Source organism: Thermobia domestica, chromosome 8, assembly GCF_964235325.1.
Source record: "Thermobia domestica chromosome 8, izTheDome1.hap1.1, whole genome shotgun sequence".
Lineage (NCBI taxonomy): Eukaryota > Metazoa > Arthropoda > Insecta > Zygentoma > Lepismatidae > Thermobia > Thermobia domestica.
In genome coordinates this window covers 51,072,224-51,085,155 of record NC_137461.1, presented here as the reverse complement: position 1 = coordinate 51,085,155, position 12,932 = coordinate 51,072,224, and positions in this window count along the sequence as shown.

The following is a 12,932-nucleotide window of genomic DNA, read 5'->3' as shown; positions in this document are numbered from 1 at the left end:
ACCAAAGCTAACTGATAGTGATCGAACTCCGCACAACTCTTGAATTGTAATTTTAATACGTTCATTACTCAACAGGATAACTCTTGAATTGTAACGCTAGTATTCTACGTTCGTTACTCCACTAGATAATTCTTGAATTGTAATGTTGGTATTGTGTTAGTCCACACGATAACTCTGAAATTGTAATCTTAGTACGTGTGTTACTCCACACGATAACTATTAAATTGTAATCTTAGTACGTTCGTTACTCCACACGATAAATACTCTGAATTATAATGTTAGTACTTCTTTTACTTCAAAAGATAACTCTTGAATTGTAATGTTAGTACGTTCTTTACTCCACACGGTAACTCTTAAATTGTAATCTTAGTACGTTCGTTACAAAATACAATAACTCTTGAATTGTAATGTTAGTACCTTCGTTACTCCACACGATAACTCTTGAATTGCAATGTTAGTACGTTCGTTACAAAATACGATAACTCTTGAATTGTAATGTTAGTACGTTCGTTACAAAATACGATAAGTCTTGAATTGTAATGTTAGTACGTTCATTACTCCCCACGATAACTGTTGAATTGCAATATTTGTAGTCATTAAGAAACAAGGCAGTAGGGACGCGGCACAAGGAATTTCTCAAAGGGGACTTTCTTATGTGGACAGACTGTTATGCGGAAAATGGATGCAGAAAAGGAACTTCTTGTGCCGCGTCCCTATTGCCTTGCTTCTGACACCATTATGCTATTCAGGCATTACTTTCTCTAAACTGTGTAGACCCGCTTGCTGTTGCACCTTTCCTTTGTTCGCAATGAGGTGTAACACGTCGTTTTGCCGCCATTTGCAACAGCTTGTAACTCGGAAATGACGCCGAATTTAAGAAAATGTCACATAAACTTTTTGCTTATTTTCGTGTGAGGAATCACCTCCCAAGCGTTGTAAACGACCTTTCGTTACACCCTATATATATATATATATACGTGTTGAAATGGAGCGCTTTCACCATGTTGCCATATTGGAAACGTATTAGAAATGTAGAAGTATAACAAATGTTGTGCAGAGCCTGGTGAATGTTTGGTTACGACGATTGCACGCTATTTGGCGCTCCATGAGTACTAACAACAAAAGACAGCACATGAAAATTGTGTAACTGCAGTGCTGCCAACTTATTAGAACAAAAATGACCAGCATTGTTGTAAACGAGCTTTAGTTACACCCTGTATATATATATATATATATATATATATATATATATATATATATATATATATATATATATATATATACAGGGAGATTATTTTAACTTTGGATTGAGAACACATTATGAAACTCCCGTAACAAATAGACTAAAATATATTAAAACAAACTATAAAATATGATTTTAAAAAAATCCCTGTAGAACAGATAGCAAAACCAAGTGAAGGTAAAGAAAACTGAAGGGACAAGAAATAGTATTCATAAAACAAGTCTGAACATGTATCTGAAAGAATCTTCATTCTTTCTCCATTTGCTCTTTAAGCCTACACCATTGCCAGTGGCGTATTTACGATTTTGTTTCGAGGGGGGATTTGCTAACTTTTGGGAGGGCGTTTTGCCTGAAAATGTGAAAATTCTGCAAGATATTTCATATACTTTACTATAGTAAATAAGATTTCAGGAGGGAAGCCCCCTAAATACGACACTGACCGTTGCATTTGATTTATATACAGTACGTACTCTTCGATAATAGAGTATGTATCGACAACTTACTCAATTTCATGAGCAGTACTTTATAGCTCTAAACAAGTACTCTTAACATATTTTAGTAATCCTTTTCACAAAATCTACGGTATATTGAAAACAAAATCATGAAAAAAGTGGGTGTGGGTTGATGGAGCACTGTGAATATTTGGGTTTTGCATTCGATAACCCTTTTACTTGATTCTGAGTAAAGAGAATTTGGAAGAAAGATGGTAACACAATTAAGAAAGTGTAATAAGATTAATAGAGACAGAATGTGCACGCTAAGACCAGCAGGCCCAATGCAAAGAACAGTGCTCTAAAAGCAAGATTTTAAAGATTATTACAGACTAGGTCGCTATAAACATTTGTTCAATTTTACTGAATATAAATAGCAAAAACCGAGTGTAAGTGTTAGATAAAATTTCTTAACATAATTAGAACATAAGCTTCTTTATTAACATCAAAACTAATTCATCATTTTCACTTATGTTCGTAGCTGAGGTGGTGGTACATAAAAATTAAACTAAGTAAAATTGGTAGGACGTGCCCTCGGATTTTCGGTTTAAGTTTGATCACAATGTATTCTTGAGGTCCCAAATAGTGTTTTCTGAAAATGTCAGACCGCGGAAACTTCAAAAAGGTGCCAAAAATTACGATACAATGTACCATCTATTACTACCCATGGGCAGGATAGATAAGAGGGCCTGCGGTTTTTCAGTTCAAACTTAATCACAATGTGTTCCTGAGGTCCGAAATAGTGTTTCCAGAAAATTTCAGACGGCGGAAACTGCAGAAAGATGTCCAAAATTACGACAAAATGTAGCATATATTACTATCTATGAAAACAGTAGATAAAATTGCCTGCGGATTTTCAGTTCAAATTTGATCAGAACGTGTAAATCAGGTTCCAAATGTTCCAGAAAATGTCAGAACCCAGAAAACTAAAAATGTTGTCCAAAAGTAATGTGGAATTTACCGTGATAGATAGGGTAGATAAAAAGTTCCTCGACTTTTAAGGTTAAATTTGATTACAATGTATTTCTGTTGTCCCAAACAGGGTTTACCCGGTAATTTCACAACTCTGGAACCACAAAAAGTTTCCTCAAAAAGTTTCTTTTCTTTTCTATTCTTTTTTTTTTTTTTTTTTGTAAAAAAAATGGAATTTACAGTTTACGTTTGGGCACTCCGCAATCATTTGCTCGCAATTTGACGCATTTGCTCACAATCAATTGCTTGCTCAGAATGTACTGTTTAAGTCTTACAGTTATAGTGTTTTCGGGGGAAAATCAGAGAAAGCCTAGAAGAAGATAAGGAAGAAAGAAGAAAATTTTGGTTATAATCTATTTTAGGTATTCCTAGGAATGCCAGCAGAATTTTTTCCAAGGTGGATAAAAGACTGATTACCTACCACTCTTTGTCACGTGTGCATATAATACATCTATAAAACAAGTGTTATTTACGTACGTATCCTTATTAACTATAGTAAACTATAGAACTCTAATATAAATATATTAAGGACATGTGAGTACGTAAGTAAGTACCTGTTGATATGTACTTCCAAGAACTGAACACTTTCGGAAATCTACGAGGAGCAACTGCCCCACACCTCCCGCTGCGGGCGGCCATAAGTATACCTCTCTTGGATGATCATGAAGGTAACTTGCGATTCTTTTGATGCAATTTGATCTTGTTGATGTCCTTGTAGTATTTGTTTCAAATTGATGGTCTAAATTCAAAGTAAGCTTAGAAACATTGATCCTAGATACGAGGGTAAGTCAATAAGTGATGCAATATTTTTCTGTTTCTTTTTAAGTTGGAAATTAAATGAAATGAAAACTTTAGTTTTACGTCCCATAGTTATGGTCGTTGGGTGATTATGAGAGATGAATGAAATGGTGGAATAAAGAAAGTGGGAGGAAACGGGAGAACCCCGAGAAAACCCACGAGCACGGTATTTGTCCACCACAAATTCCACACGGCGCGATCTGGGATCGAACCAATGACCCCAAGCACTGGAGGTGAACGCTCTACCACTGAGCCACCGCGCCCCCTCTTTTCAAGTTGGCTCTAAGATATTGTGTTCACCAGACGTTAGCTGTCATCGTTGGTTTCGCCTGTATCAGGTTACAGTGTTATCAGATCAGTCCGTTTTGCACTGTTGCGAAGTAAAGATGGTCGCGCCACTCTCTTTTTGCACCAAAGAAAAACGTCTGGTGTTCTGCCATCCGTATCTTTGTGATCTGAAGATGTACCTGGAGCGGAAATTGATGGAAGGCTTTCAGCTCAATACGGAGATAATGTGTTGCCACAGCAAAGGGTTTACCAGTGGATTGAGGAGTTCAAAAGGGGTCGAACGAGCGCGAAGTATGAAGAAAGAGCAGGTCGTCCTGCTACAGGTACAACTGATGGCATTATTAAACGAATCCGTGCCTTGATTCTGAATAAGACGAGTGACTGTTAATGATGTGACAACTCATATACAGATTAGTCATGGTTCTGTTTATGATATCATGTATAACATACTTAACTTTCACAAAGCCTGTGCGAGATGGGCTCCGAAAAACTCCATGAAGAGCACAAGCAAAATCATGAAAGAATTTGTCAGCTCCTACTGGACCATTATACTAACTAAGGTGAAGCGTTTCTCAGGTGAATCATAACTGGAGATGAAAAGTGGATTTATGACTTTGAAACAGAGAGCAAACGCCAGAACATGGAATGGAGGCACTCCGGATCTCCCGTCAAGAAGAAACTGAGGAGTAAGTTTTCTGCTGGGAAAGTGATTTTCACAGTGTTTTGGGATTCACAAGGTCCAATCCTGAAATATTACCTGGAAAAAAGGTAAACTAAAAACAGTAAAAGGTACAGTGACATGCTGGTAAGCAAGTTAAAGCCTGCAATTCGTAATAAATGCAGAGATCTATTGTTTGAAGGCATTCGTGTGTTGCATGACAATATGCATCCACACACCGCTGTCCACACCGCTGAAACTCTTCAGACGCTGCGTTTCGAGGTGTAGGAGTATCTTGCATACAGTCTCGCCCCGTAGCTGCCATCTGTTTAGTCCACTTAAAAGATGCTCTCAGAGGCTGTCGATTCAGCTCCGATCAACAGGTGAAGGAGGTGGTGCATTTGTGTCTTCCTGCCAGAGGTGCCAACTTAGAATCCAAACTCGATATCCTAACAATTGGAACGGAACAGACATATGTGCACATACTTCGGGAGATGGTTCAAAACATCAAAAGAAGACAAGCGGTCCTCTTGCATGTTGTCGAATTCCCGCGTCGTGTACGCTCTGCACATATATGTGCTCTGTTTCAATTGCCAGGATTCGGGTTTTAGTCCCAAGTTGGCATCCCTGATTCCTGCGCAACCAAAAACCTTTCCTGCAGAGGGTGTCGGAAAGCTTGTGCAACAGTGAACCAATTGCATTGAAAACCATGGTGATTATGTTGCAAATTCTTGTGCTATAAAAATTTAAAAATTGATTGCAGATACTTATTGACTGATCCTTGTAGTACGACACGTTAAACTTCGTGCAATCTCACAAACAGAAACTGTCATTTGAAGAAACTTAAGCAAATTGTAAATCTGTTTACTTAAATGTTTTTGAAAACATTAATTGAAACCTGCTTTAAACTTTGTGATCAAATTTGAACCGAAATTCCGCGGGCCCTGTTATCTACTTTGCCCACAGATGGTAAATACTTTCGTAATTCTGGAAACTTTTTGGAGTATCAGCGGTCTGAAATTTTCTGGAAACATTATTGGGACCTCAGAAACACATTGGGCCTTATGCACATTCGTTTTGACGTCTGATTAACATCATACTACGGGTTTGACTAACGGATGGTTATCAAAATTGTATTCAGAGTCTCTGATTAAGAAGTTGTATTTGACGAAGTTAATCACATCTGACTAATTAATCTAGTGCAGAGGCTAAACTTTTACCCACGGTTTAGCGTGCGACACAAATTTCGTATTTCGTATTTCATGTATTTTCATTTTTACAGACTACGTATGCGCTCATCTACTTTTCCGTAGTTGCCACATTTATTTTTCTCACCTGATACATTAAGGTTATATAAGTTAATCATACCCAAGTCAACTTGTTAGTTGTACTCAATGTAGACTCTGAACACCACACAGTGCACCTTCTTTAGTAAAGTTCTAGTATGTCTCTAACCAGACTGCTACTAACCCTCGATTAACGAATTCTCTCTGAATACCGCCCATTGTGTTTAAATTTGAACCGGAAAACCTCAGTCCCTTTTATTTAGCCTGTCAATAGATAGTAATAGATCGTAGTTTTGACGTTTCAGCGGTCTGACATTTTCTGGAAACACTATTTAGAACATGAAAAACACATTTTGATCAAATTTGAACTGCAGGCCCTTCTATCTCCTTATCCACAGTTGGTAAATTCTATCGTACTTTTGGTGAAGTTTTTGGGATTTCCGCGGTCTGAAATTTTCTAGAAACACTAGGGCTTCAGGAACATATTGTGATCAAATTTGAACCGAGCATCCGAGGGCCTGTTTTTCTATCCTGCCCATATCAGGTTAAATTCTGTCTAATTTTGGTCAACTTTCTGGTTTCCGCACTCTGAAATGTTTTGTAAACACTATTTAGAGCCTCAAGAACACATAGTAATCAAATTTCAACCGAAAATTCGAGGACCCGTTTATCTACCCTTCTATGATAAAATTAATAAACCTTTAACATCTACATACACCAAAGGTGACACACTTTGAACTGCCTTTGCAATCCCTGAATAGGCAATATGCTCGCTCTCAATTTTCTCAGTAGTTTGTAAATTAGGATTCCTAAATAGATTTTATCGAACGCCTTTCCTCGGTGAAAAAGCTTGTAAGAATGACAGACGCTGACCAAGGAATTTTAGTTGGAGGGAGAGGGTGTTCAACACTAGTAGTCCTACGTCTATGTAGAATTGAACTGATATTGTTCTACATCCAATAATATGATAAATAACTTTGTATATTATCAGAGAGAATATAAAAAAACTGTGTTTATAAGAAAAGAAAGTTTACAGATATAATGTAAGATCAAATTTTTAAAGGTACATCGATCATTTCTGTCCCAAAGTAACCAGAAGTTTCTTAAGAAGGTGCAGAGATGTCTATCGCGTAACGAAATTTGAGAGGGAGTCCTAACCCGATGGATCAGCTCCTGAGGCATGCTCCTGAGGCATGATAATTTACAGGTTTATATCACAATATTTAGAAAACATTGTGATTAACAAATTAAACGTGCGATCGAAAGGCTGAGAGATTGGCAAAAAGAGATTATAGTTGCTGAAGTAAAGGTATAGATTTTAAACATCGTATCGTAATATCTATGTTTGATCATTAAATTTAAACGTATTCCACTCTTACTATTCACAGCACGTGAACTTCGGAAAACATGAGAGGCCACTGTTTAGCACTCCTGTTAATATTTGCCGCATCTTTTTGCCACGTAAGTATTATTAAAGTCATTTTTTTTTAAATATTACTCATTCTTTGCAAAGACTTGTAGATAACGTTATGAAATGAAAACTTTCAAGTTAACGGGACAATGCCAGGATTATGCTCTTTAGGGTAAGGGAGATGGATCATTAAGGCAAGTGAGTTACGATGAAAGAGTTGGTGGAATAAAAACCCACCAACACGATATTGTCCGCCACATACCTACTTGCCTTGGGATCGAATCAGAGACCTCACACACCAGAGGTAAGTAATCTACCACAGAGCTATTGCGCATCCTACTAGATAACGTTATCTATGGTTGTAAAAAAAATTCTTTACTTAAAAAAAATCATTTTTAAGAGTAGAACGTGTTTAAAGTTGAATTGCAGTTACTGGTGGTTACCTTATGATCTTTAATTTATCTTCAATTTTTCATTACTTTATATTAACTGCACTTTAAGATTACAAATTTACTTCAGGCTCATACTTTACAAATATACTTCAGTCGTTTTGCATTACTTTTACATACCAGTCATCAAACTCTCGTTACGTGGAGTGTCTCATTCCTACGCTGTTTTTATTTTTCAGAATGAACATCATTTGGCTATTACGATTGATTAAAATTGCTCCAGACGTTTCAGAATTATGCTGGAATATACATTCATACATATACATTCAAATATCGATAGATATGCGAGCAACACGTTTGTCGCTGCCCCTGTATATTCCCAATCCAGCTTACATGCTCGTTTATGCCTACACTTGGGATTAAATATAATCGCGACTGTAACTTAACGATGGATTCGAGATTACTCTCATTAACATTTTATTTTTCACCTCCCCCTTGTAGTTGAGGATGAACTTGGACTTAAACGACATTGGGGGCATTACTGTTCATTTCAGCTAGTCAGAAAAGTATGGATTGCTCATTAATCTAAGTCGTTTTGCATTACTTTTAAGTGACACTTCTCCCAACTCCCACCTCTTGGTGGCTATGTTTGTGACTTTATAGCTATCTCTTGAACCACCCAAGCTATCTCAAGCAAATTTTCAAAATAGATGAGGTTCGTGACTGGAGCATTTTTTTTTTTTCATTTCACTTTGACGGTACAACGTAGGGGATGGGGATATACTATATGAAAATAAATAAAACTTAATAACTTTCGAACCACGAGACAGATCTCAATCTAAGTTGTCACATAGATAAGGTTCGGGCCTGAGATGGTCTTTATGATTTCACTTTGATAGTGCAACTTAGGGAAGGGGGAGGCGCAGATACATAAAAATGATCAAAAAGAATATGACCGATTAGTGTCAAGTCCATAGTTTTCGAGGACGCTGAGACAAACGGTAACACTTCTGATACAGTTTAAATCCAAATTCACCTTTTATGTCCGAAATGAAATGTATTCTCCCCGTTCGAAGAACGGGTATTCTGCTATAGTATGTATATAAAGATTGTTGAATAAGCTTCTAATACATTACCTCTTTCACCGTATTCTATCTGTTAATTGTATAACCAAAGAAGATTTTCGTACATTGATGGCGATATAATGCTCAGACAACAGTAAATATCCAAATATGTAATTTCAATTGTGGTCCATTTTATATCAGGGGCGGATCCAGGCCCGACTTCTGGGCGGGGGGCGGTGGGTTGTCATAATGATACTTTTAAGGGCTCCAAACTCTGGGATGGATTTTATTTATATATATAAAACAAGAAAGTTTCCCCTTCTGGAGGGGGGCGATCGCCCCCTGGATCCGCCCCTGTTTTATATCCACAATAGGCTATGTATTGCCATTTGTAACTTTCTCAGTATATGAAGAACGCCTAGGGGATATAAATAATGGGTGTTATATGTAACATACACAAGGTGACCAGACGTCCTGTTTTAGCCGGGACAGTCCCTTGCATTCAACTGTTGTCCCGTTTTTTTCTGATCCTCAAAGGGGACACCTAAATGTCCCGTTTTTAAGCAAAAATAACCCAGGTGTCTCAAGTATTATTCAAAGTATAAATGCTCAATGCAAATTCTACACACTTCCGCACCAATACTCATTGAGAAGGTTCAGCCGTGTCTGAAGCTTCTGAATGTTTAAATGGGAATTGAGTGGGAATTCTGAGTGTTCAAGTAGTTAAAAGTAGCCTATTGTTGGGTAGTACTTAAGTTAGAAACACTGTGTTATCATTCTTACTTAAGTATTTCGTAAATTGAAAACATTGCTGAGTCCCAAAAGACAATCTGGAAGTCAGATATTACCTTCCCCTCCCCCTCGTCGCCGATTCGCAGGCGTCCCGTTTTTGCAAGTAACAATTCTGGTCACCTTGAACATACATAAATTTTCGGTGTTGTCATACTTTCTTTGTGGAGTTGTAAAAGAGTAGGTGATTAGAAGTTGTCCATTGGGAAGAGAGTCGGTATCCTGATGTAAATACAGTTAAACTTACAATGTTAAGTAAATTGTTTATTTGATTTTTCTGATGGTTTATATTTCTTGTCCTTGCGTATCATTCCATTTAGATATTTGAACAGGAGTATCATTCTATGATCTACAGTGATATGAATTAATATTAATTTTTATAAAAAGTTGTCCTAAGATGAAACAATGGAATTAACAATGGAATTTTAACAATGTAGTTTACTTTTCAGGCTGAAGAAAGGTCTAAGCTGCCACTCGTCATTGTTGGGACTAAAATCTACGAGGAATTAAAAGAGAAAGGATACGATTTCATACCCGCTAATAAAGATGACAACGATATGGACAAAGGAACTAAGGTCTTTGTAATTAACAATAACAAAAATCGCAATAAGAACTAAGATGACAACTGAAAAAAATGCACGTCACTGATTAATTAGAAATAGGAAATGTAACAAATTTTGAAATAAATTAAATTCTATAACTTGTCCGTAAGATTTTATTTTTTAAACTTTTCTGATCTTATACCGGAAGTCCTTAGACATGATTTTATTGCTCTGCTCTGATTTCGGAAGCCTTGCGAAATATTTTGTAAAATCTGCATTCTATTTATAGTACAAAATCATCTCATTTTGTAAGTAGTACTAGTTCCAAATAGATAACAATCTCCACTCCGCTACATTCACTGCTTGCATGCTTGGTAGGCCCGTATCCAGGGGTGTCTAGGGTTGGCCCTAAATTTTTGCTGCCACCCCTAAAATTTTCGCTGTAGGCTTGCAAATGAACTATAATATGGTTGGATCGGCCCCCCTAACTTCAGCTGGCCCCCCGTACATTTTTGGGCTGGCTACCGACCTTATGCTTGGGTAGTGATTATGCTGATCAAGAAGGTGATTTCTTGTTTGTTAATAAGACAAAGGTCGTATTAAACGAAAATAAAGTGGAGTTGTTACATAAAAATCCACAAGTTTTTACTCCATGTCAAACACATTTAGAAAAATCTGTTATCAGGAAAGCGGTATATTGTACAAATATACGGGATTCATAAGTTTACTTCGTAAATCTGTACAAAGCATACGTTATCTATATGCTACATACGTACTGTCTTTTTTCCACTTAGATGCTACATCATACCGGTACAGGATAACTGACATCTAACAGTCTTCCGTATATTATATACGTATACAAATGTTACATACATATCTAAGAAGGAACTCTTGCGCCATCTAATATCCAGACTCCGGAAGTACTTAGAATTATCTCTGACTTAAAAGATCTTCATAAAATAGTTAATGGAAACTTAAGATCGGAAAAAAATACTTCAGGAACTATCCTTACGTGTCCCTTCCCGCATCAGCCGGAATACCCGCCTATTCCATCTAGGTTGGCTGTTATACAGAGATCTCTTTTTTATAGAATACCAAACTGTTATAATCAAGTAACAACTGATGTGGACATTTTTTCGAGCTACCCAGTGTTTGAAAGAGCAATTAAACCATTTTTGACGAAAATAATTTTACTTTTACACTCTTTTTTGACACTGTTCTATGTTGTTATTGTTGTTTTGTTTTTTCTTTCTTTTGTTCACATTTCCCTGTGTAAAATGGCAAAGCTATGCTGTATCTGGGAATTTGTTCAATAAATAAATAAATAAATAAATAAATAAATAAATACATCAGTTATATGTTATATACGTTCATCTATATGTGAGATTCTGACCTCTTATATACAGTGCTTTCTTTCGTATGAAAAGTACGTTTATTCGGAACACATACGGAAATCACGTATAAAACGTACGTTTTCAGTTATACTTTTGCTGCACGTTGTTACATATAGGGTTGTACATTAAGTCTAAAAACTACAGGATTTACGCATATAACCTATGCTTTTTCGTAAACCACATACTACTTTTTTATTTCTCAGTGCACGATTAAGCAATATGAATACAGTATAAACACTACAGACAATTGTTACCGTTTAACTTTTGGATATTGAAATGTTTAACAGGCTTTATTACGAACTCACATAAAACATATTACGGTTAACATTTATTACTAAACATAAGTAAGTTTGTAATTATTTATACAAAATTCACAAGTATTTATTAAATGACAAAGCTCAAACCTTACTATAAAAGGAAAGTGTATGTCTAGAGCAGTGTTGCCAAAAACTTCTGAAGAAAATAGGCTAGGTGGCCATCAGAACTAAGCTTTTTTTTTTTTTAACGCAAAAATGGCTAGATTTTGTACTCCTAACCTTTAACCCACATTGTATATTTTAAACCCCTATTTTGGGTGTAGGATTATAAGTGAGTTATAGTAAAATTTGAAATGTTGAATTTTATTCGCTGAAGACTAACAAGAACATACATGACTTTCAATTACAATGAAATCTATCAAGAACTCATCTAATTTGTGATTTTATATGTAATAAGTTTCATTTTTACTTTCATTTTTTATTTTCTGTATTGATCTGTATGTCGGTAACTCTTTAAAGTGCCTAAGTGTATGTCTTTTTATTCTCGTCGTAAAAAAAAAAAAAAAAAAAACTATTATGAGATCCGACTGTAAAAGAAAAATGTAAATGGTTGAGTGGAAGAAAAGGTTATGCCTTAACTCCGAAATTTTAAATAATAAATAAATAAATAATAATAAACCATAAACCATATTATCAGTTGAATTGAAGTAAGTCATCATTGATGACGCGGAGGTGGCCGAGGCGCTGGAACTGGATGCACCACTGTTGGATTGTGGATTGGTTGTGTTCGTGTAGACTGCCATTCTCCCAATTTTCAGTAGTACTTCTTTGGTCATAGTCCCTTACAAACACTTCTGATTTCTCCACACGCTCACATGAATCATCATGATTGCATTGACAGTTTTCAAGCTAATTAGATATCCTATTTGTTTCCTTTAATAAACAAAAACAATCTGCTTAAAGAATCGAACAGTTTACGAAATTTGTATTACAAAACTTTCATTCTTCCAATGATATGCGAAAATTAAAATAAATAAAAAGTAGTAAACAGGGTTGTTACATTAAAATTCTTTCTGAGTCGATAAGTTTTGTTAAGTACAGACGTGTTCAAATTATTAGACTCAACATTCAGTTTCTGAATATTTTACTGTTCGTGCAATATAACGTGAGAAAATGCGTTCGAACTTAGTCTAAATTACTACTTTGAAACTCTGTCCTAATTTCTAGTGGGTATGGCATATGCTTTTCAATATCATTAAAACAAACGCGTACGTAGCATTCAAATATAATTACTACAAAGTGTGTATATCCAAATTGGAAACAAAAATTGAAATGGAATACTTACAAGAA